We start from the raw sequence: 22388 nt of genomic DNA, 5'->3' as shown, positions 1-22388 counted from the left end.
TGCTGTAAATAAGCAAATAAAAATAAATAAATTAATTAAAAAAAAAAGAAAGAATGCTGCAGTGAACATGGGGGTGCAGAGACTTTTTGAGGTAGTGACTTTGTTTCCTTCACATATATATATCCAGAAGTAGAATTGCTAGATCATATGTTAGTTCAGTTCTTAATTTTTTGAGGATCTTCCCTACCATTTTCCATAATGACTGCACTAATTTACATTCCCTCCAATGGTGCACAATAGTTCCCTTTCTCCACATTCTCACTAATGGCTCTCAGCTTTCTGAGGATAGCCATTCTAACAGGTGTGAGGTGATACGCCTGGTAGTGACTTTGATTTGCATTTCCCTTGACTAGTGATGTTGAGCACATTTATAGGTCCTGTTGACCCACTCTAGGTTTTCTTTAGAAAAACATCCATTCCGTTCTTCAGCCCATATTCGAATTGGATTTTTTTCCATTGAGTTGTATGAATTCTTCATATCTTTTGAATGTTAACTTCTTACCAGATACATGATTTGAAATTATTTTCCCATGAAGTAGGTTGCCTTTTCATTTTGTTAATGGTTTCCTTCGCTGTGCAAAACCTTCTTCATTTTATGTGGCCACAGTGGTTTACTTTTGCTCTTTGTTTTTGCTTTTTGTGTCAAATACAAAAAGTCTTTGAAAGGCCAGTGTTAAGAAGCTTATCCTGTATGTCTTCTTCTACAAGTCTTATGGTATTAAGTCTTACATTGCAGTTGTTAATCCACTTTGAATTGAATTTTGTGTACCGTGTAAGAGAGAGGTTTCATTCTTTCACATGGGGCTGCTCAATGCTCCCACCACAGCTTATTGAAAAGACTATCCTTTCCTCATTATATACTCCTGGCTCCTCTGTCATAAATTGATTGACCATTTAAGTGTAGGTTTATTTCTAGGCTCTCTATTATGTTCCATTTATCTAGGTGTCTGATTTTTATAACAATAATATATTGTTTTTATTACTAAAGCTCTATAATACAGCTTGAAATCAGGGAATGTAATGCCTCCAGCTTTGTTCTTCTTAAGAATTCTTCAGTTATTCAGGGTCTTTCCATACAAATTTGAGATTCGTTTTTTCTATTTTTGTGAAAAATGTCATCAGAATTTTGATAGGGCTTGTGTTAAATCTGTGCATTATTTTCAGTAGTGTAAAGATTTTGATATGAATTCTTCTAATCCATGAGCATAGAATATCTTTCTGTTTATTTGTATATTCTTCAGTTTCTTTAATCAATGTCTTATAGTTTTCAGTGTACAGGTATTTCATCTCCTTGGTTAAATTTATCCCTAGGTATTTTATTTTCATGAAAATGTAAACAGGATTTCTTTTCTTCATTTCTCAGATAGTTCATCATCACTACACTGAAAACAACTGATTCTTGTATATTGATTTGTACCCTGCAACTTTGTTGAACTTACTAGTTCTAACAGATGTTTTCGCTGAGTCTTTATGTTTTTCTATATACAATACCATGTCATTTGCACATAGAGACAATTTTATTTCTGTCCAGTTTGGATGTCTCTTGTTTCTTTTTCTTGCCTAGGTGTTCTGGTACCATGTTGAATAAAAGTAACCTAAGTGTGCATTTTTGTCTTATTTCTGATCTTAGTTTTCACCACAACATAGGATGTTAGTTGTGGGCTTGTCATATATGGCTCCTATTATATGTACTTATATTCCCTCTAGAGTTAATATATGCCCATTTTCAAAACAAACATAGCCAGACTATATTTCGGCTGTATGAACTTGACATTAACAAATGTGCAATAGTTTCCTAGACCTGATGACAATATTGTGTATACAGTGGTAGTTGTTCTTCACTTGAAAAAATTTGTAACAATATAAATAAACATAATGGTCATTAGAAGTCTTACCTGTCCCCTGGAGAATTTTAAAGCTGTGTATCATCTATGTTGAGTTTCTACACATTCTATGTAAGGGTATTATACACGTCATATGGTTCAATGAGTGCCAGGCTAAATAAGAGATGCCAGATATCCAGAACAAAAGGGGATGCTTTCAAGTTTTTGTGGACGTAGAGCATGCTAGGGCCAATGTAAGCTTGGTGTGATGCACCAAGCTGCTTTTCAAAATAGAGATGGCTCTTTTCCTCGAACCTGAGTATTTGCTGAGCTGCAGAAACTAGAGGTCTGACACTGCTGGGACGCAATAGCTGAGCACAATGAGTACAATGGAAAAGCTATCAAAGTTCTCTAGGATTTTGAAGAACATATAAACTGAGACTGGAGACTTTGCTGAACTCTGAAGAAGAGGAGCTGGCTAGAGCTTCCCATATCACAGGACAGGGATAGAGGACATCAGTAGGAGTGGCTTGAGCTTCCAGGTCTGATTGGGGTCATAATGCATGAATTCCAGAGGTATTGGTGATCTCGTAAAGAATGGGTCTACGATATTTTCCTTCCAGATCTAGGTACTCTAGTAGAAAGAATGGAAGTATGGAAGCTTGAAAGGGCATACAAAAGGTTATGCAAAACTTTTCATTAACTACAGAAAAGAATGTTGCAATAGAAAAGGATCTTCGAAGAACATACAGAAAAGCTTCGTGCCAAAGAGAGTGAGAATCTGGCCATGACGTACCAAGTAGATCCCACTGATGGCCAGAAAGTCAGCCACAGAAAAAAAATACTTTTCCATTCTTTCTGACCCACCCCTTCCCATATCCTCTATGGAGGAGCCAGAAACAGCAGCATGAGCTAGCATGGAGGATCATAACCTGAACGAAAGACAAACCAATGTCTTTTCCCCAGCATTACTCCACAAATCCTAGGAGGTAAGTAGGGAGAGGAGATTTGAGTTGGTTCAAAGACTGAAAGTTTTTACTTACACTAGATACAACATTTTGAAACTGAAAGATGAAATGGCTTTAACAGGTGAAAAAACACTGAAAGTACAGAAGATAGTCTTTAAATGTTGGCAAGAGAAATAAGGGAATCTGGGAAGGTGGACTGTGAAAGTGACATTGCGGGAAACAAAGGGGGTGGGTAAAGCTATTTCCATATGGAGACCAGGTTATTATATACACAAGACACATAAGTAAGGAAATGAAAAATAGAGCTAGTCTTGTTTAAATAATTGGTATTCCCAGTCTCCAATCCCTTCTGTTCTCACTTAAGTCTCTAATCATTCCCTAGGCTATAAAAAGCTCACATTTAAAACCACCAATGTGTCAATCTTCTCTGATACCCATCCACAGATCAGCACCAGTCCCTCATAGGGTTTTATTAGGTCAGCTGTAGGAAAGAATAAAGAGGATATGGTATGCTTTGTCAAAATGACTAAAATATATTCTACTTTCTACTTACTTTTAAATACCAATTACTTTAGAAAATGATGATATGTAGGAATAAGAAGTTTTGCTTATTTCTTTAAAAATAGTTTTTGGTAAAAGTTAAAAATTGACATTTCTGTATCTAATACCATACCACCCTTACTGTTGTTTCACAAAGTCCACTTATTAAACCTAAAATCCTCTAATTAACATTTTTCATTCTCATTTTGTTGATTTAACAAATACACACACACACACACACACAAACACACACACACTTAACATGGTAAAACTGAAAAAAAAAAAAGCATGGTGTAATGCTATAGATTTCAATGGTAACACAAGTAGGCTATTTCTTATCTTCAAGATATAAACCTGAAGGTTAATCTCACCACACAGTAAACTTATGTTCACTCTGTTTATCTCCCCCTCCATGAGATTCCCAAACTTAGCGAACTATGCTCTAATACCACGTTACATAATTTTCAGGAGCATGTTTACACTCCATTTCTACATTTAAAGTTATCACTTGGGTGAATATCTAAAACCATCTTTAATGTGATCCAGTTCTCATTCCATAAAAATCATTTTACTTCAAAGAGAAATTCTGGTTAAAAATTCCTCTGTCACCCCCCCCCCCCATAACACTTTACATTTTACCTTCACTCCCACATACAACGACATTTTTTTTAAGATTTTATTTATTTATTTGTGTGACAGAGAGATCACAAGTAGGCAGAGAGGCAGGCAGAGAGAGAGGAAGGGAAGCAGGCTCCCTGCCAAGCAGAGAGCCCGATGTGGGGCTTGATCCCAGGACCCTGGGATCATGACCTGAGTCGAAGGCAGAGGCTTTAACCCACTGAGCCACCCAGGCACCCCATGACATTTTTGTTCTTTGAACACAAGCTATGTAATTGGTTATTGCAGAGAAAACTGCATCATACAGTGTTGAATGAGTCCCTTTAAAAAACAAACACTAAGTAGCTACAACTCTCCTTTTTGTTTCCACTGACATTTCAGAACCCTGTGATTGATGCCATTGTACCTTGTTCATGATGCTGGAGTGGGGACAGAGGAATACAAAAAACAATTAATTAAACTGACATCTGTAAATGTATATAATCTTTAATCAAATCCTGTTATCCCAATTGGGTACATTATGTACTGTGCTTTGTCTCTTTCTTTTCTAAAGGAAATTGTTTCCCATCCCCCAGTCCCCAACTACATCTTGTACATTGAATGACCAACTCCAGATTTCTTTTTTTTTCTTCTTTTTTTTTTTTTTTTTGGTGTGTGTGTGTGCAGAGGAAAAAGCATTTTATCTGGCCATCTAGGAATTTATGAGAATATATACAATTTTTTGTGTTATGTTAATCATCATACAGTACATCATTAGTTTTTGATGTAGCGTTCCATGATTCATTGTTTGCGTATAACACCCAGTACTCCATGCAATACTTGCCCTCCTTAATATCCATCACTGGGTCCACCCATTCCCCTATGCCCCTATCCTCTAAAACCCTCAGTTTGATTCCTGGAGTCCATAGTCTCTCATGGTTTGTCTCCCCCTCTGATTTCTGCCCCCTTCATTTTTCCTTTCCTTCTGCTAATGTTCTCCATGCTATTCCTTATGTTCCATAAATAAGTGAAACCATATGATGATTGATTTTCTCTGCTTGACTTATTTCACTCATCATGCTCTCCTCCAGTCCCATCCATGTTGATGCAAAAGCTGAGTATTCATCCTTTATGATGGCTGAATAATATTCCATTGTATATATGAACCACATCTTCTTTATCGATTCATTCGGTGAAGAGCATCTGGGCTCTTTCCACAGTTTGGCTATTGTGGACATTGCTGCTATGAATACTGGAATGTATGGGTGCCTTCTTTTCACTACATCTGTATCTTTGGGGTAAATATCCAGTAGCGCAATTGCTGGGTCATAGGGTAGGCTCTATTTTCAACTTTCTGAGGAACCTCCACACAGTTTTCCAAAGTGGCTGTACCAACTTGCACTCCTACCAATTGTAAAAGGGTTCCCCTTTCTCCACAACCTCTCCAACATTTGTTCTTGGCTTGTCAATTTGGGCCATTCTAACTGTGTAAGGTGGAATCTCAATGTGGTTTGGACCTGAATTTCCCCAATGGCTAATAAAGATGAACATCTTTTATGTATCTGTTAGCCATTTGGAGGTCTTCTTTGGAGAAGTGTCTGTTCATGTCTTCTGCCCATTCTTTGACTTGATTATTTGGCTTTTGGGTGTTGAGTTTGAGCAGTCCTTTATAAAGAACAACTCCAGATTTCTTTAAAAAAGTTATCTCTGTCTATTCCAGTGTTTACTGACCTACTTCTCTTTAATTCCTCAGCATATGTAATTTGTGCCACACACATTGATATACAGCAAGGACTGCTTTATGCGTGTTTGTGGGTTATCTCTACAACAAGGTGAAGTTCTGTTTTGGGGTTCTATTTGTTGGACAAAGAATGAAATGTTTCCTTAATCCCCATGTAAGGCAGTCTATCAAGTACTGAGTATAGAAGATCTACAGTCAGCCAGCCAAGATCTGGATTCTGCTGTAACAAGGGCTAAGTGTGTGGCTTTGGACAAGTCAGTTGACCTTTCTGAATCTCATTTTCCTTACCTGCAAGATGGGAATTAACATAATCACTTCTTAGGTTTGTTATGAAGTTTAAATGAACAAACTGACTAAAACGTAGCAGAGTGTCTGACATATATAATAATTGCCCCGGGAGGGCTTCTTTGTCTTCTTTTGCCTCAGATGCTAGCATAATATTGATGACTTAAGAGTTATTTGTTAATTACTAAATCCCATATTTTATAGAGTCTAAAATATTTCACACTTTTATTCAGTCTTCTGCACCCCACCCCCATCAGACCACTACCCCCGCCCCCCGCATTTCTACTTTGGTTTGAATTTGAGCTCAGCTTTCATTCATCCATTCTGTTACTATGAGTATACATGTCTTATCTCTCTCTTCAAAAAAGTTGATCTTTTCCCTTCTACCTCTTTTTTAAAAGGTTGGTAAGAGTTTGTGCCAGCTATGGATCTCTCAACTCCAGATTTATCCTTTTTCACATCTTCAGTGAAATGGACATCAGCCCTTCAAATATTTGTGTGTTTTTTTTCTTTACCCACTGGCACCCAAGTTTTAAAAATAGAGGGCACTGGGTGGGTATGATGGTTCCAGAGAGTTTTGCTTTCTAGTCCCCATGCAACTCCTTGGCACACACCTATACCCAGCTCCTGCAGTGCAGAGACCAGAAGCATTAAGAAGCCAGCAGTGGCCCCCAGCACTCACCAGGGGTCAGTTCCAAATAGAGTTAGTCAATGATACAGTTCCCTATGAAAAGCATTCCTAGTTACACATAGGGCAGGTTTGCAGCATCTTCTGCTATAAATTATCAGACATCCAATGAACCTTTTAAGTACTTCTTCCCTTAGGTCTAGATCTCACCCCTTTCAAGAGGGAGAAGGTGTAGTTCTTCCTTGGGTGCTCTGTCTCAGCCTTAAATTTAGTGACTGCTCTGTGCATATGCCATATTCTTTGGTGTGCCATATTCTTAGTACTAAATATGCCATAATAAATGTGTGCCATAATAAAGTACATAAAATGCCATATTCTTAGTACAAAATCCCTCATTATTTTACTCTGTTATTATAAGTAGTAATAATTTATACTAAACTTTCCAACTTCAAATTATAGTTTTTGTCACCTGTTGGAGCTAGGCTGACACAGTCCACCATATTTTAATTTAGCAATACACTCCAGATCATTATCTTTGCTTTTTACATTATATAAAATCACTAATGACAAGTAAGAGATATTATATATACTATATATGCAGAATTGATATTTTCAAATGTTTAGAGAAAGACAGTTCTCCAAAAGAAAATGATAACTATGAAAGCAGTTCAATTCTAAAATATGTAGCTCTTTGATGGCAGAGGTCTTCAAGAGATGCTTATTGAATGAATGAACGAGTGAATGAACTCTAGTGGCATCGGATAGTTCTGAGGATGCAATGAGATCATGAACATTACATAATAGTAATAGAACGTGTGCCTGAGTGGCTCAGTCGGTTACGCATCTGCCTTCAGCTCAGGTCATGATCCCAGAGTCCTGGGATGGAGCCTCGCATTGGGCTCCCTGCTCAGGGGTAGTCTGCTTCTCCCTCTGCTCCTGCCCCCTCTCATGCTCTCTCTCTGTCTCTCTCACTCTCTCTCATATAAATAAATAAAACATTTAAAAAAAAAAAACAGATGTTTTCATCCTAACACTACATAATGTAACTCTTTTTGAAGCGTCTGAAAATAAAATTATATGTAAAGAAAACACTTGCTTTCATCTTTTTTCTCGAGTATTTAATTTAGCAGAGCAGCGGGCATAAAGTATGGGTTGTATGGCTTTGTTGTTTGGTTTTGTTTTGTTTTTTCCACCCATCATTTGCCACAGCAGTTCTCCTAAAAGCACGTTCTTTGGTGTCTAAGCATATTGTTTGGAACACACTGACCTTTATTCAATGTGTTCATCCTTCTTTATTAAACATTCTTCTAAGTGCCAGGTAACTACTGTAAGGTGAAGTTGCTCCTAAAGTCAGGAAGAAAATGAGGTTAAAGAGCAAAGTGGGTGGTCTAATCTTCTCTTAGAGGAAAAGGGTATTTCTTTTCTGAAACAGAGCAGTTCCAGTAAACAATGAAAAAATCTTGCCTGAAAGTACCACAAAATATGCAGAGCCAGATACTGGAACAAATTCACCGACTTATTACATATTGGTGTATTCATATGGTTCTGAATATTCACTATCATATGTGTTTTAAATCCAACAGAATTCTGCTATCACACAAGTGATCTTAGCTTTTATAAGAATGCACATACACATGAAATAGGCCGTATCAACAGGATAATAATGCCATTCCCAATCTATTTGCAGCCTCAAAATTTCAAACTTTTTAGTAATCTAGAGATACAGAATCACTTTTTAAAGTTTTAGCATTTAGGAGTGCTTGGGTGGTTCAGTCGGTTAAGCGTTTGCCTTCACCTCAGGTCATAATCCCAGGGTCCTGGGATTGAGCCCCAAATTCGGCTCCTTGCCTGCTACTCCCTTGCCTGTTGCTTCCCCTGCATGTGCTCTCTCTGTATGTCAAATAAATAAATAAATCTTTCAAAAAATAAAATAAAACTTTAGCATTTAATGAGCCTATCCAACAAACCAGGAAGAAAGTTATAGGTATTTAAAAGGAAAGAAAAAATACAGAGAAACTCTCTCCTCACTTTATTCTGATACATGTGCTTTCTAAGTGAAAAACGTACTGAATAGGAGCCCTCATAACATGGACATGTTCCTACTGTCTTGGGGAAAAGTACTGTCAGAACAAAAGAATCCACCAGGGAACCTGATGGTTAACTTATTCTTCAACATAATGGGCACTAAAGATTCTGGTAGAAATCCTGAAAACATTAGTTAAGCCACAAGCACTAAAAAATGGCCTAAAAAAGATGTTGATTTGGAACTCAAACTTTTACTTTTAAACAGTACCCCAAGGAGAATAGTTCTATTCGCCGAACAGCATAACACTTTTCTGCACATGGCATTTTAACCTAACTTTGCAGATCAAGTGAGTCCCTCCACTTCACATCCACACCCAGGGATGGCGTATGTTTTTTATTTTAATAGATGTATTCAAATAGATCTAAAAAGATCTCTACCTGGTAGAGAAACTAATGTCAAGTTGATACACAAATAGTATTTACACTGAATGTAACAGACCAGCTGTTATTATGGTCAAATATTTTTGTCAGAAAACATGCAATTAGTTTTGAACAGAAGCTCAAAATAATAAAAACCACTTTCACAATACAAAATATACATTATACATTCTCTGTTTATTGGGGTTTTATGGTTATTTTTCTGCTTCTCTGCATTTTAAGACTGGAATTCCTTCATGAATACTCATCAGGATTATTTTCTGAGTCTTACTTGCCCATTCAGGCTCCTGACAATAAATCAGAGGGTTCAAGTCAGGCCACTTACTAGTCAGACTGGAATTCAACATGACTTTTTCCAATACATAATAATTTTGAATAAAGGCAGGTAGTTGTTATGAGTATAACAAAATCTGAAATTTATATGAACTACCCTGATTGATTGTCAGCTACTTATAAGATCCTACTACTATGTACTGAGTTGTAAAGCTATGGATTGATACATAAATGAATAATGCATTTTCATGTTAATTTTATTCATGTTAATTTCATGTTCATTTTAATTTCCACATCCTCAAGTACATTCGACTTGTGACAGTGACTAACCTGTAAACAGACAACAGTAACAGTGCCATGTTATTACAGAATGTTCCAGAAGAGGCATGGGGTGGGACGTATCAACCTGTCTATGGAAGGGACATTTGAGTTGGGCATGCATATATATGCAGGACCCCACAAGGCAAAGAAGAGTGTTCTAGCTATAAGGAATAAGTATAAAAACCCTAAAACAAGCTCAAGAATTCAAGTAAGTGCCAGAAGTTAGGTAGCTAGGACAGGAGTGTAGGGAGTGGGGTATTAAAACACAGGAGAAGCAGAGGCAAGGACATCATGGAAGCCCTGAAAGAGAAGCTGCCCTTTATCTATAGAGGCTCACCAACAGATGACTTGGAGTCAGTGACAATCAGATAAGCATGTTAAAATCCACTAATTCGGACATCACAGTGTTTACAGCAGAATGAAAAAGTCAAGGAGGGCCTTTTGGAAGCTCTCCTACCAGCTTGGTGCAAGATTTTGAGGGTTTAAATTGGCACAGTGATGGATATTAAAGTAAGCAACAGATGGAAAAGGTATCAACCCAAATTAATTTCTGCCCTCTTAATGAACTAAATATCCCAATATTACAGATGAACCTCAGGGAAACAAGTAGGGAAAAAAAGTATCTGAAAATTCAAAGAAAATATGACTATAATACTGAATGTATAACGTGTTTCATTGCCACTAGCATTAGTACAAGCCTTTAATCTAAAGAGAATCCTATGTGTGCCACTTCTAACCCTATCAGTTTTCTGTAAAGCATCAGTAACTTCCCTCTAGATTATTTCTCCCACAATTAAAACCAAGTTTTTATGAAATTCACAAAGAACTATAATAGAAAAATAAATTTTAAAATACTATTAGCCCTTGGGTTTTTAATCAGTCATAAGTTTATTAAAAAGTAACCCACATATTCCTAACACAAAATTGTCTACATATAGGATATATTGTGTATTAGATTGTTTAAATTTTAATACCAAGTTAAAATATGCCTGCTGAATTACATCATTTTTTGTCACATTCATCTTTCTTCTTGATTTGTTGATGAGTAATGAAAGATTGCTTTTTAGAAATACAGAGTTATTGAATTTGCAGACCATTTTTTTTCTATCTTTTCTTCCATAATACAGAAATCATTTCAATAAGCTACATCTGTAATGAGAACTGCCAATCAGGATTAAAGTCATTTAGCCACCAGGTTACAGAAATTTAAAATCTACCAACCAAAGCCCAATATCCAGTTTAATGGGATTCAAACTATCTTATGCTATCATTGGGAATGCGTGAGGACTATTTACTGAGAAATAAAAAATAAGCATCTTGAGAACTGAGTTAAATATGATTATAAATCTGCATTACTGAAAAAGTCTGTCTTTGTGTCAATGCTTTGACAGAGTTTAGACATCCACAGAAGCCCATGTTTTAGATGGAAATAATCCATATGGGATAACAATGTAAACACTGTATCCTACTTTCAAAATGATGTCACTTCAAGTGCTGATCTCTTAATAATCATGTTCTAGCTTTTGAAGATCTAATATTTATGACATTTTAAACATTTTTCTCTTTAAACCAAATGCATTTTTAACTTAAGTATAGTTGACCCACGTTACATTAGTTTCCAGTGTACAACCTAGTAATTTCACAAGTTTATACATCATGCTATGGCCACCAACAAGTGTAGCTACCATCTGTCACCATACAACACTATTATAATGCCAATGACGATAGAGTATCTTTTATCCCTGTGACCTATTCATTCCATAACTGGAAGCCTGTATGTCCCACTCCCTTTCACCCATTTTACCCATCCCCCAAGCCCTTTTCCCTTCTAACAACCCACCAGTTCTCTGTATTTATGGGACTGTTCTGCTTTTTGTTTCCAAATGCATTTTTAATATTCAAATGATCAAAGGATTTTTCTATGAGTACCAAACCCATCATGACCACCAACAACCTTTCTGATTCTTTTCTGTCATTGTTTTGTATTTTAAAACAAGTACCTAAGACTGATAAAATATATTGAGGCTGGGGCAAGGCTATGCTTGAATTCTTTGTATGTGTACCATGGAAGTTCGCAATATGAGTTCTCCAAAGAAAACCAGCATGAACTGACAAATTAAAAAATCTGGCATGATATCTTTCACTTGTATAACCATATAAAACACACTATTTTTCTACAACCATAAAAATTTAAGTGCTTTCTCAGATATGATTCTACTAGAAAATGGCAAACATATCTTCTAATATATACCTTAAACATACTTAAAAGCATTTGACTTGATTTAATTGCTCTTAGAATCTGAGAATGAATAGCAGACTATCAGACCTCATATATGTTTACAAAAACACAGAATTTTGAGTTCTGCTGATGGGGCAAAATTAATGGAAATAACTTTTCCACTTTCTATGAAGGGAGAAATTTAAAGATCAGAGGACGAAATCTGTGGGTGATACTTGGGTTGTCCACTTAAAATTTACTTTGACTTGGGGCATCTGTGTGGCTCAGTGGGTTAAGATTCTGCCTTCAGTTCAGGTCATAATCTTACGTTTCTGGGATCGAGCCCCACATCGGGCTCTCTGTTCAGCAGGGAGCCTGCTTCCCCATCTCTCTGTCTGCCTCTCTGCCTACTTGTGATCTCTCTCTCTCTCTGTCCAATAAATAATCTTTAAAAAAATAAAAAATAAATAAAATTTACTCAGACAGAAACATTTTCAATCAATGTAGAGGCCCATTTAATGAAAATCTACTCAGGAAAGTATCAAAATGTTTTTGGTACAATGATTCTAGTTATTTTTAAACAAGGTATAGAGCATGAAGAATATGGTTTTCTTATGTACAACTTTACTGCCTTTACTCTGGAAAAAGTAAAGAATGCTTGAGTGTAGGACTTCTTTGGTCTTAGGAAAGTAAAAAACCAGCCAAAGTCTTGCCAACAACAACTCTGAACTAGAATTGGAACATTCTCCATTTTCCTACCTATTTGGAATCAGATGAATCCTCAAATGAACTGTGAATCAGGAATATCCCCTATTCATATTGGCCCCAAACCTGATACATTGGGATTTTGGAGAAGAGAGCCAAGTCTGAAGTATCTTTCTTGTGTGAAAAGGAATAAAGTTTTCTGAGAGGTGACACAGGAAGCTGAGGGTGAAGGGCAAACTGAATTAAGGCAATGGAGTGAGCCGTCAAGATAAATTACAGTCCATCCCTTAACTTTCTTATAAGGAAGCATATTTACCAGTTAGTGTCCCTCCTACTCTATAATGACTTAAGTTCCTTCCCTGACTGTGAAGTAAAGAATGCCTAACACCCGCTGAAGCTCATCATGCTGTCTGACAAGGAAAGACACAGTGCCATACCTCTTCAATGACCTCTTCAATGACAGAACCCAAATGGTGGTGTTCCAGTGGGAATACTAGACCAAGGACACCACAGACCAGTAGTCAAGTCCCTGAGCATGACAGGCCACAAGACCAATTTTCATCTTTCCCAGTGACCTACCCTGTATCACAGAACAACCTACCCTTCCTACCACCAGCCCTGAGTAAGAAAGGATAGAGATGGATTCTTGATGTCTTGCCTGGAAAATAGAAACACTAATTTTACCTTAGCATCGTCCTTTATTTCCTTAAGGGTTGAATGATTAAGTAAAACTGGGTGAGAAAATGTCAACTTGATTCCTTCTAAACTCTAGTAAAATATTTTTTTGTCTGCCCCTTCATTGCATGTCTTTTCATTATTAAGACCATTTATCTTGGTGGTTGGGGGGATATTTGCACAAATACCATACCTACCTAAGAGAAGAAAGGATAGTGTCCCTTAGAAAATGTTCATGAAGACTATTTCCTTATATAAAACTTGTCCTGAGATGATGGCTCCTTCAGCCATAACATTGCTGTAACCAGATCATATACGTGAACAGTTCCAAAATCAAATGACAGCAAAATGGACAAAGGAACAACCTCCCTCTCTAGATACAAAAGCCAGGAATTCCATACAGAATTACTCATAAGTGCTCTATTTTAAAATATGCTCTATTTTAGCTAAGTATTAAAAAATGTGTCAAACAAAGATCAAAGTACTATTTAAATTTTTTTTAAAGATTTTATTTATTTATTTGACAGACAGAGATCACAAGTAGGCAGAGAGGCAGGTAGAAAGGAGGAAGCAGGCTCCCCATAGAGCACCAAGCCCAACACAGGACTCGAAACCAGGACCCCAGGATCATGACCTGAACCAAAGGCAAAGACTTTTAACCCACTGAGCCACCCAGATGCCCCTTTATTTTTTAATTTTTTTTAAGATTTTGTTTATTTGACATAGAGATCACAAGTAGGCAGAGAGACAGGCAGAGAGAGGAGGAAGCAGAAAGATCAAAGTATTTTAATGTACAATGTCTCTGATTCCTTAGAATGCTAATGTGTATGTACTGTGATGCTGCAAGAGAGATAAATGGTGTGTTGTATTCCCCAAATGCACTTGACTCTAGAAACCTCTTTTGGGTCAGATGATGAAGGATAGCTTACATCCATTAAGAGCTGGAGAAAAAAGTAATGTTTAAGGAAACCTAGTTTAGGTAAAATAATCCTGGGAAAGGGACCAAAAGATGTGGATGTCTATTCTAGGAAAGACAGAGTTCCAACCCTGGGAAGATTCCATAAAATGAAATAAAAATCAACCCAGTGAGATAAACGCTAGTGTACCAGGTTGTATTTTCATATATTGAGATAATTTAACCTAATCCTGGTTAGCTCTTTGGAATCTGGAAATGATCACAACATAAGTAATTAATGCAGCTAAAATGAGAGTGGAATAGCCCATGTTTCAGGGCACAAAGGGCAGATGCTACTGAGGACAATTACCACTACAGGAAAAGATAAATGCAATACTGGTTCTGCTACAAATCTTAAGTGCCTAAGGACCATGATAAAGACCAAGGATTTTGCCAAAGATGGACTAGGAAGAAACATGTGTGGATTTCATCCTCAGGACAGGGAGAGCCTAGATGAAAACCCTCCAACGAGTCCCCTTAACTGACATCAGACTGTAATGCTGACCTACTCTGGGAGGAGACATGACAGCAGATCCCTTGGTTATCACTAAACCGAAGCTGGATGGATCAATGTTGCTACAGGACAAAAAAACTGGGAGAAGCTCACCGTGGCCCCTGTGGATACTCCAGTATCATGATATTCCTAATTACCTAGAACGTCATGGCCAATCCATTACCTAATCTAATTCTACCCTAGTGTTTACGTGCAAGACGTGGTGGCTGCAAGTTTTTTGGGGGAACTTTCCACAGTTCTAAGTGGCAGTTCAAGATGATAGATGCTGACTTCCCAGAACAGAAGTTACTGGTTATTGAACAACTGACAGTGGAGCTAAACTTACACATGAATTCTTTAAATCTGGGTGAAAATGAAAGGTTGAATGCCCCTTCATTAGCTAATTTGTCACGTATCATCTTTGCAATGTTAACAAAAAATGTATCTCCCTTAAATTTATCTGATTATTTTTCTCACACTAATCTACAACTAGATATGTCATTGAAGACGATCAGTCACAGACAAACACATTAGAACACCAAATTTGACCTACTGATGAGTACGAAAGCACAAGGATCCAACAGTATAAAAATCAGTGGAAAAGGGGTAACATCAACTAAGATCCTGGATAATTCACTCTTGAATAACCTGTTCACTCTCTGGGAACTAGAGCATGATAAATCTTACTCTGTAACATTTACCCTGTACATCTTCAAATATTTTTTTATCAGCTTAACAAATTAAATAGAAAATGTTCTCCTTTTAATGAAGCATGTGGAACAGAGAGAGATTGAGTAACCTCAGTTATAAACCAGGTGAGTCAGAAGCAACTCAGTTTTGTTTTTGTTTTTGTTTAATTTCAGTCATTAACTGAAAGGGTAATGGCTGACAGAGCCTGGCTAGCCATTCACTAAACACATCCTTTTATTCTCTTGGGCACACAGCTGGGCTATACTTCCCAGACTCCTTTGCTATGAATGCAGCCATGAGACAGAGTCTTACAGAATGTAATGTGGGCAGAAATAATGCACACCATTTATAGACCTAGCCCATAAAACCCTTGTCAAATCTACCATTGGCATTTTCCATCAACTAGCTGAATGTAGAGGGGTCCTAGAGTAGGGGAGACACAAAGAGCAAAAAATAAAATGTTATTGTTTTAAGCCAATGAAATTTGAGGACTTTTCATAACATTTTAATTTTTCATAAATTAGACTACTTTGATAACAGACTATTTTGATAACCAAAATGTATGTTTCAAACCACAGGATCCCAATACCAGCTAATAATTCAGGCTTACTCTTAACTTGCCTAACTTTGACTTCTTTACAGACTGGAAGGGAACCTCATCCCACTGTTGATCTTTTAAGACATATTGATCTTGTCGTAGGACAAACCAGAACCCAAGAAATCACTGAAAGCCTACAGTATAGTTTTGCATTCTGCTGTCTAATTCTTACTTCCGGGAGTCCTGAAAGTTTTAAAGTGCAAAACAACAACAACAACTTAGGGAAGAAGTATTTTTTCTTTCCTATTCTGGTTTATGAAGTAATATTCAACGTCATTTTCCTTATTTTTCTGTACAAATATGGTTTTAGACCAGCTCTACTTTTAAAAATATAGGACTTTCTTTAAATATACAAAGAGAAACTAGTTGATTTCAAAATACCAGTGAATGCATATTATTCAAAAATAGGATATTACCTTGACTTCACACCTATTCAAATGGCTATTATCAATAAAGGCTATTATCATATTGATCACAATATCAAATACTGGCAAGAACATAGAGAAAAGGGAACACTTTGTGTACTGTTGATGGGAATATAAATTGGTGCAGCCACTAAGGAAAAAAGTATGGCGGCACCTGGGTGGCTCGGTGGGTTAAGCCTCTGCCTTCAGCTCAGGTCATGATCTCAGGGTCCTGGGATTGAGCCCCATATTGGGCTCCCTGCTCAGTGGGGAGTCTGCTTCCCCCCTCTCTCTGCCTGCTCCTCTTTCTACTTGTGATCTCTTGCTGTCAAATAAATAAATAAAATCTTAAAAAAAAAAGTATGGAAGATTCTCAGAAAATCAAAAAGAGAACTACCATACGAGGAATTCCCCTCCTGATATTTATCCGAAGGAAATGAAAACCATATATATACGCGCGCGTGCACACACACACACACACACACACACACACACCCATGTTCACTACATTATTGTTTGTAAGACCCAAGACGTGGAAGCAACCTAAGTGTTCTTAGGAAAATGTATCAAGAATATGGGGCACCTGGGTGGCTCAGTGGGTTAAAGTCTCTGTCTTTGGCTCAGGTCATGATCTCAGGGTCCTGGGATCGAGCCCCGTGTCAGGCTTTCTTTTTTTTTTTTTTTTTAAAGATTTTATTTATTTGACAGAGAGAGATCATAAGTAGGCAGAGAGGCAGGCAGAGAGAGTGAGAGGGAAGCAGGCTCCCTGCCGAGCAGAGAGCCCGATGTGGGACTCGATCCCAGGACCCTGAGATCATGACCTGAGCCGAAGGCAGCGGCTTAAACCACTGAGCCACCCAGGTGCCCCCCGTGTCAGGCTTTCTGCTCAGTGGGGAGCCTGCTTCCCTCTCCTCCTCTGCCTGCTTGTGATCTGTCAGATAAATAAATAAAATCTTTTAAAAAGAAAAAAGAATATGGATAAAGAAAATGAATATACACACAATGTAATATTAGCCATAAAAAAGGAAATCTTGTCATCTGCAGAAACAATGATGAACCTTGAAGGCATTATGCTAAGTGTAACAAGTCTAATGGAGAAAAACAAGAATCTAATCATCTCACTTCTACATGGGATCTTAAAACAAATAAACAAAAACCCTAACTCATAGATACAGAGAACAGGTTGGTGATTGCCAGAGGAAAGGGATGAGCAGTGGGCAAAATGGGTGAAGGTGGTCAAAAGGTACAAACTTCCAGTTAAAAAATAAGTGCCATGGAGATATAATGTACAGCATGGTGAGTGTAGTTAATAACATTGTCTTGTCCGTTTGATAGTTGCCGAGAGTAGATCTTACAAATTCTTATCACAAGAGAAAAAATGAAAAGTTAAATCATCTCCCAACATAATGGGATTCAATTACAGTCCTACTTTGTTGAGGTACGACTGCTATATGAAATACAGGCCTATTTTTTGTGCTCTTGTTGAACACTTTTTCTTTTGACTTTCTGTTGATTTTATCATTGAGGCAGTGCTGTTTCATTTTAAAATCATAAAGTCAAAATTCAATTTGGCAAAACTGAGTTGTGATATTCTCTTTGTAGGATCCATATCCTAGAGTGAGCTGTAACAGAGTTAAGAAGGTTTTGTTCAAAAGCATTATTTTCTGTTGGAGCATGTGAGATTGTCCAGATCTGCTCAATCCTAACCACTACAAGAGTGGTCCTGAGACTCTTAAGAAAGGAAATAGTAACTTGCTGCTTATGAACCGTGATCAGTCTCCTAGAAGAAAGCAAATGAGAGAAACAAGCTCATTTGTGACATGTTTCCATCCTGCTTTTAATGGGATGCCCTTCAAGCATACTGTTTTCCAAACCCACAGAATTCTACTAAAGCTATGAGAACAGCAGAGAGAGCCGTCTCACGGAAACAGATTTTGAGAAATAGGGGGGCATAATTTACTGAAAAAAAGTTAAGTGACTAATTCACAAAAAGTGTTCAAAACACTTTTGTTCCTAGTTGCCAGGCCTTTTCTTTTATTCCAGTATGACAAAAATCTTTTCCACATTTGGAAACTTACATCTCATTTAAGTATATTGTCATTTATAATCCTCAAAACTAGCTAGGGCTCCTTAAAGAAACAAAAGGTGATGTGAAAGAAAACACAAAGCTTGCTAGATACAGCAAGAAGGGGACATGGCACAGAAAGAAAACACAATATTATGGTTGTTTGGGGGATGTGTTGAGAAAGAAAGGGAGCAACCTGGGAGCAGTGCAGGGGGGCAGGGGAGTGCTGGATAAAATAGATGTTTGGTATACGTCTATATAACAAATATACATTTGGTATAAGCAGGATTATTAGGATTGGATACTCTTGGTCTAGAAGCTGAGGTCAGTACGTAGGGCTGTTTCCCCCTCTGACAAGGTCATTGGGTCATGCAAGGCATGGGCTGCACTAAAACACCCACTGAGGTATGATGAATGCAATTTCACCTACAGTTTACTCACCTGGCAAAGCCCTCTGGCTTAAGCTGACATTCCCAGGGAGGAAGCTGGAAGTTCTGTCTTTCTCACATACACATGCAGAGTTCTGCTATTGACAAGGCATGCTTATGTGGGGATCTATCTGTCTTCCAAAGAGAACTATTTCATAATTTTCATGAAGGTTCATCAAGGCCAACAAAGGCCTTAAAATTATTTGAGTGACTCTGAATTCCTTCTAAAGATTAAATATTAAATATTAAAAGTCTGGCATTAGGGGCACCTGGGTGGCTCAGTGGTTTAAGCCTCTGCCTTCGGCTCAGGTCATGATCTCAGGGTCCTGGGATCGAGCCCCGCATCGGGCTCTCTGCTCAGTGGGGAGCCTGTTTCTCCCTCTCTCTGCCTGCCTCTCTGCCTACTTGTGACCTCTCTCTCTCTCTGTCAAATAAATAAATAAAATATTAAAAAAAAAAAGTCTGGCATTATCATGAACTCAGTGTAGGTCCAACTGGGTCTGTTACAATAATTTGAATATTCTAAATATTCAATATTAAATATTCTAAATATTTCTAAATATTAAAATATTTAAATTCTAAATATTAAAAGTCTGGCATTATCATGAACTCACTGTAGTGCAATAATTTGAAAAGCATCGAAATCTGTCATTAGATATTGGAATCTGGTTTCCAGTCCATCATCACAAATTATTCTGACCCTGTCTTCTCATCAACAACATAGAGAAGCTGCCCTTTTACCTACCACAATGGATGAATATAATCCTCAAATGAGATAAAGTAATCACATCATAAGCTCTAAAGTATGAGGGACTTTAATACATAGATGTAAGAGGCAACTAGACCTGGAAGAGTAAAGACAACCTTTGTCTAGATACTATTTAGGAGTCAGCAGAATAAGATTTTTTCCCAGCAAAAAGATAAAAATCTGGAGCAAAGCAAAAGCGTTCAACTCCCCCACATTCCCAAAACTTCAAAGGTCCAAAAACAGAAACTGATTTGTGAACAGTCTTGAAGAACTGAGGCTCAAGGTCAGGCCAAGTGAGGTGGTCTCCTTCTTAAACACTTGTAGGATCTCATCATATTCTGAACGTAATGAGTTCTCAAGAGAAAGAACAACAAGGACAACAGAGAATTTAAAAAGTGTGGGAAATTTTCTGGTCCCCTCAATGTACACAGTCTTCATTGTGAGCTTAAGCAGAAAGATGTAAATTGTTTTCATTCCAAGGTACTTTTCTTAGTGTAAGTACCTCGCTAGGATGAGAAAGATTAAAGGGTGTACCAGGCAGCTACTTATCTGATGCTCAAAAAAAACTAAAAAAAAAAAAAAACCCACGAAAAAGCGTTCTTCAAAGTTAGTGTCACAAAGTGTTTCTGTTTGATTCCTAGCTGCAGTATGTAAGGGAACATAAGAATACTCCAAAGTAATATTATTTGAATTGCACCTTTCCTATTTTAGAGTTTAAATCACATAGATAATTTGATTTCACTCTTAAACAATTCCAAAAACTATTGGAATGAGTTCCTAATTAATCTCTGCTGGTTCTAACCTTGACCCTTTTCGACTGACCCTTGAAGAGCTACCAAAGTGATCTTTCTAAAATGAAAATCACATCATCTGTCTCACCTGATTAAAATCTTTCCCAATAAAGTTTTATTACCAAGAGTAAATGCCAAGTTATTTAGTTTGGCATAAAAGTGTTCCCCTTGATTTGAACCTTAACTGTTCATTTTCATCCCATTGCACAATCATTCCAAGCTAACACTGAATGCCCCAACCAAACTGAACAGCTTATAGTTTGCTCTAGACAACAATTATTTACACATTCTCTTCTCTATGCCTGCAATACTCCCCCACCTTCTTTTTCATCTGCAAAACTGTTATTTATCTTTTTTAAAAAAATATTTTATTTATTTATTTGACAGACAGATCACAAGTAGACAGAGAGGCAGGCAGAGAGAGGCGGGGAAGCAGAGAGCCCGATGCGGGGGCTCGATCTCCAGGACCCTGGGATCACGACCCAAGCTGAAGGGAGAGGCCCCAACCCACCGACCCACCCAGGTGCCCCTGTTCTTCATCTTTTAAAAGTCAGCTTGGTATTACCTTGCTTAGGAAGTCCTCCATGAGCCCTCAGCTCAGTTTAAAGTTTCTCTTATCTGTGCTTCATTCATATCTTTGCATACTTCTAATCTAGCATTTTTTTATTTATACACTAATAGCATTTTCTAGACTGGGAATTTCCCAGAAGTAAGGGTTGTAACTTTGTTTTTCCAGTGCCTATTCCAAAACTTGATTCAAAGAAGGTGTTCTATAAATAGTCTACAAGTAAATCAATAAAGTACTACTACATTAGCGTCTTACTTTGTACCCAGTGCCAACTAAATCTCTTTACCATTTTACTCTTCCCTAAGGTCAGAATACCTTTGCTAACTCCCACTTTGATTCAAGATTCTCCATAATTTCTCCCTCAAACCTAATCCCAGTCAAGCAGATTTACTGTTTCCCTAGACTTGATTCTATTATTGCAGGATGTTCTATATTTGTTATCTTTGTAACAAAGTTTACAGCCTAAGTGGCTCATAACACACTTTATTCCTCTCTCACATTAAATGAGAGCTGCAGATTGACTACAGAACCGACCTACAAAATGTAGGCAAGAGGACAGCCCTTCTCTGGCACATACTGTTCTCCGGTATAAGCAGCAAGGGAAGGAAAAAAAAAAAAAGAGACAAGGGAAAAGAATGTATCGACTATAACAACACTTTCTAAATTTGTATTTAAGTCCATTCACAGTTCACTGCAAAAAAAACGATCCATCTGAGGATGGATCAGAGCAGGGAGATATCCTCTTTTCTACCTACGGTAGAAAAAAAAGGAGGTAGAAAAAAAAAAGGAGGCACGGTAAAAGCAAAGATGAATAATACTTCTACATGGAAGATAACAGGCAATTGGACACAATCAAACAATGTACTACAGAATCCCTACAACAAACCATACCCTTCTAAAGAAATCTGACCAGATCATGGCATATCAAATCAAAGTCCAACTAAATTTAACCCATTTCCTGGCCCCTAATACTTTAACTTGCTCCACCAATGTATGGATTAATTATGACCAGTGACAGAACACAAAGTCTAAGGAACATTCTTCTGTTGACTTTGGGCAGATATGGCACCAAAGCTAAAGGAAAAGAAAGCGCCTAAAAATTCAAGTTTATAAATTCTCAGAAAGGATATTTTTTTTATTTCCTTTCAAATACCTGACCACAATAGTGGTCAAGAAAGAGAATAATCACTATCAAGTGGTCCCTTTTGGAAATCACATACTAAGCAGCAGCTTTAATTTTTAAAAACCGTGTCTTTATATAATTAGAACAAGTAAAAATGTCTCCATTGCATTTGTTATGCCCTGAGAGTACACAGAGCCACTTCCAAGTCTTTGCAAGAGGGAGAGGGGGCCCCACCAAGATAGACATCTCCAAAACTTGCTTTCCTCATTAAGCAGAACTTTACTATAA

This window comes from Meles meles, chromosome 3 (genome assembly GCF_922984935.1).
Source record: "Meles meles chromosome 3, mMelMel3.1 paternal haplotype, whole genome shotgun sequence".
Taxonomy (NCBI): Eukaryota; Metazoa; Chordata; class Mammalia; order Carnivora; family Mustelidae; genus Meles; species Meles meles.
Note: the sequence above shows the minus strand (reverse complement) of the source record.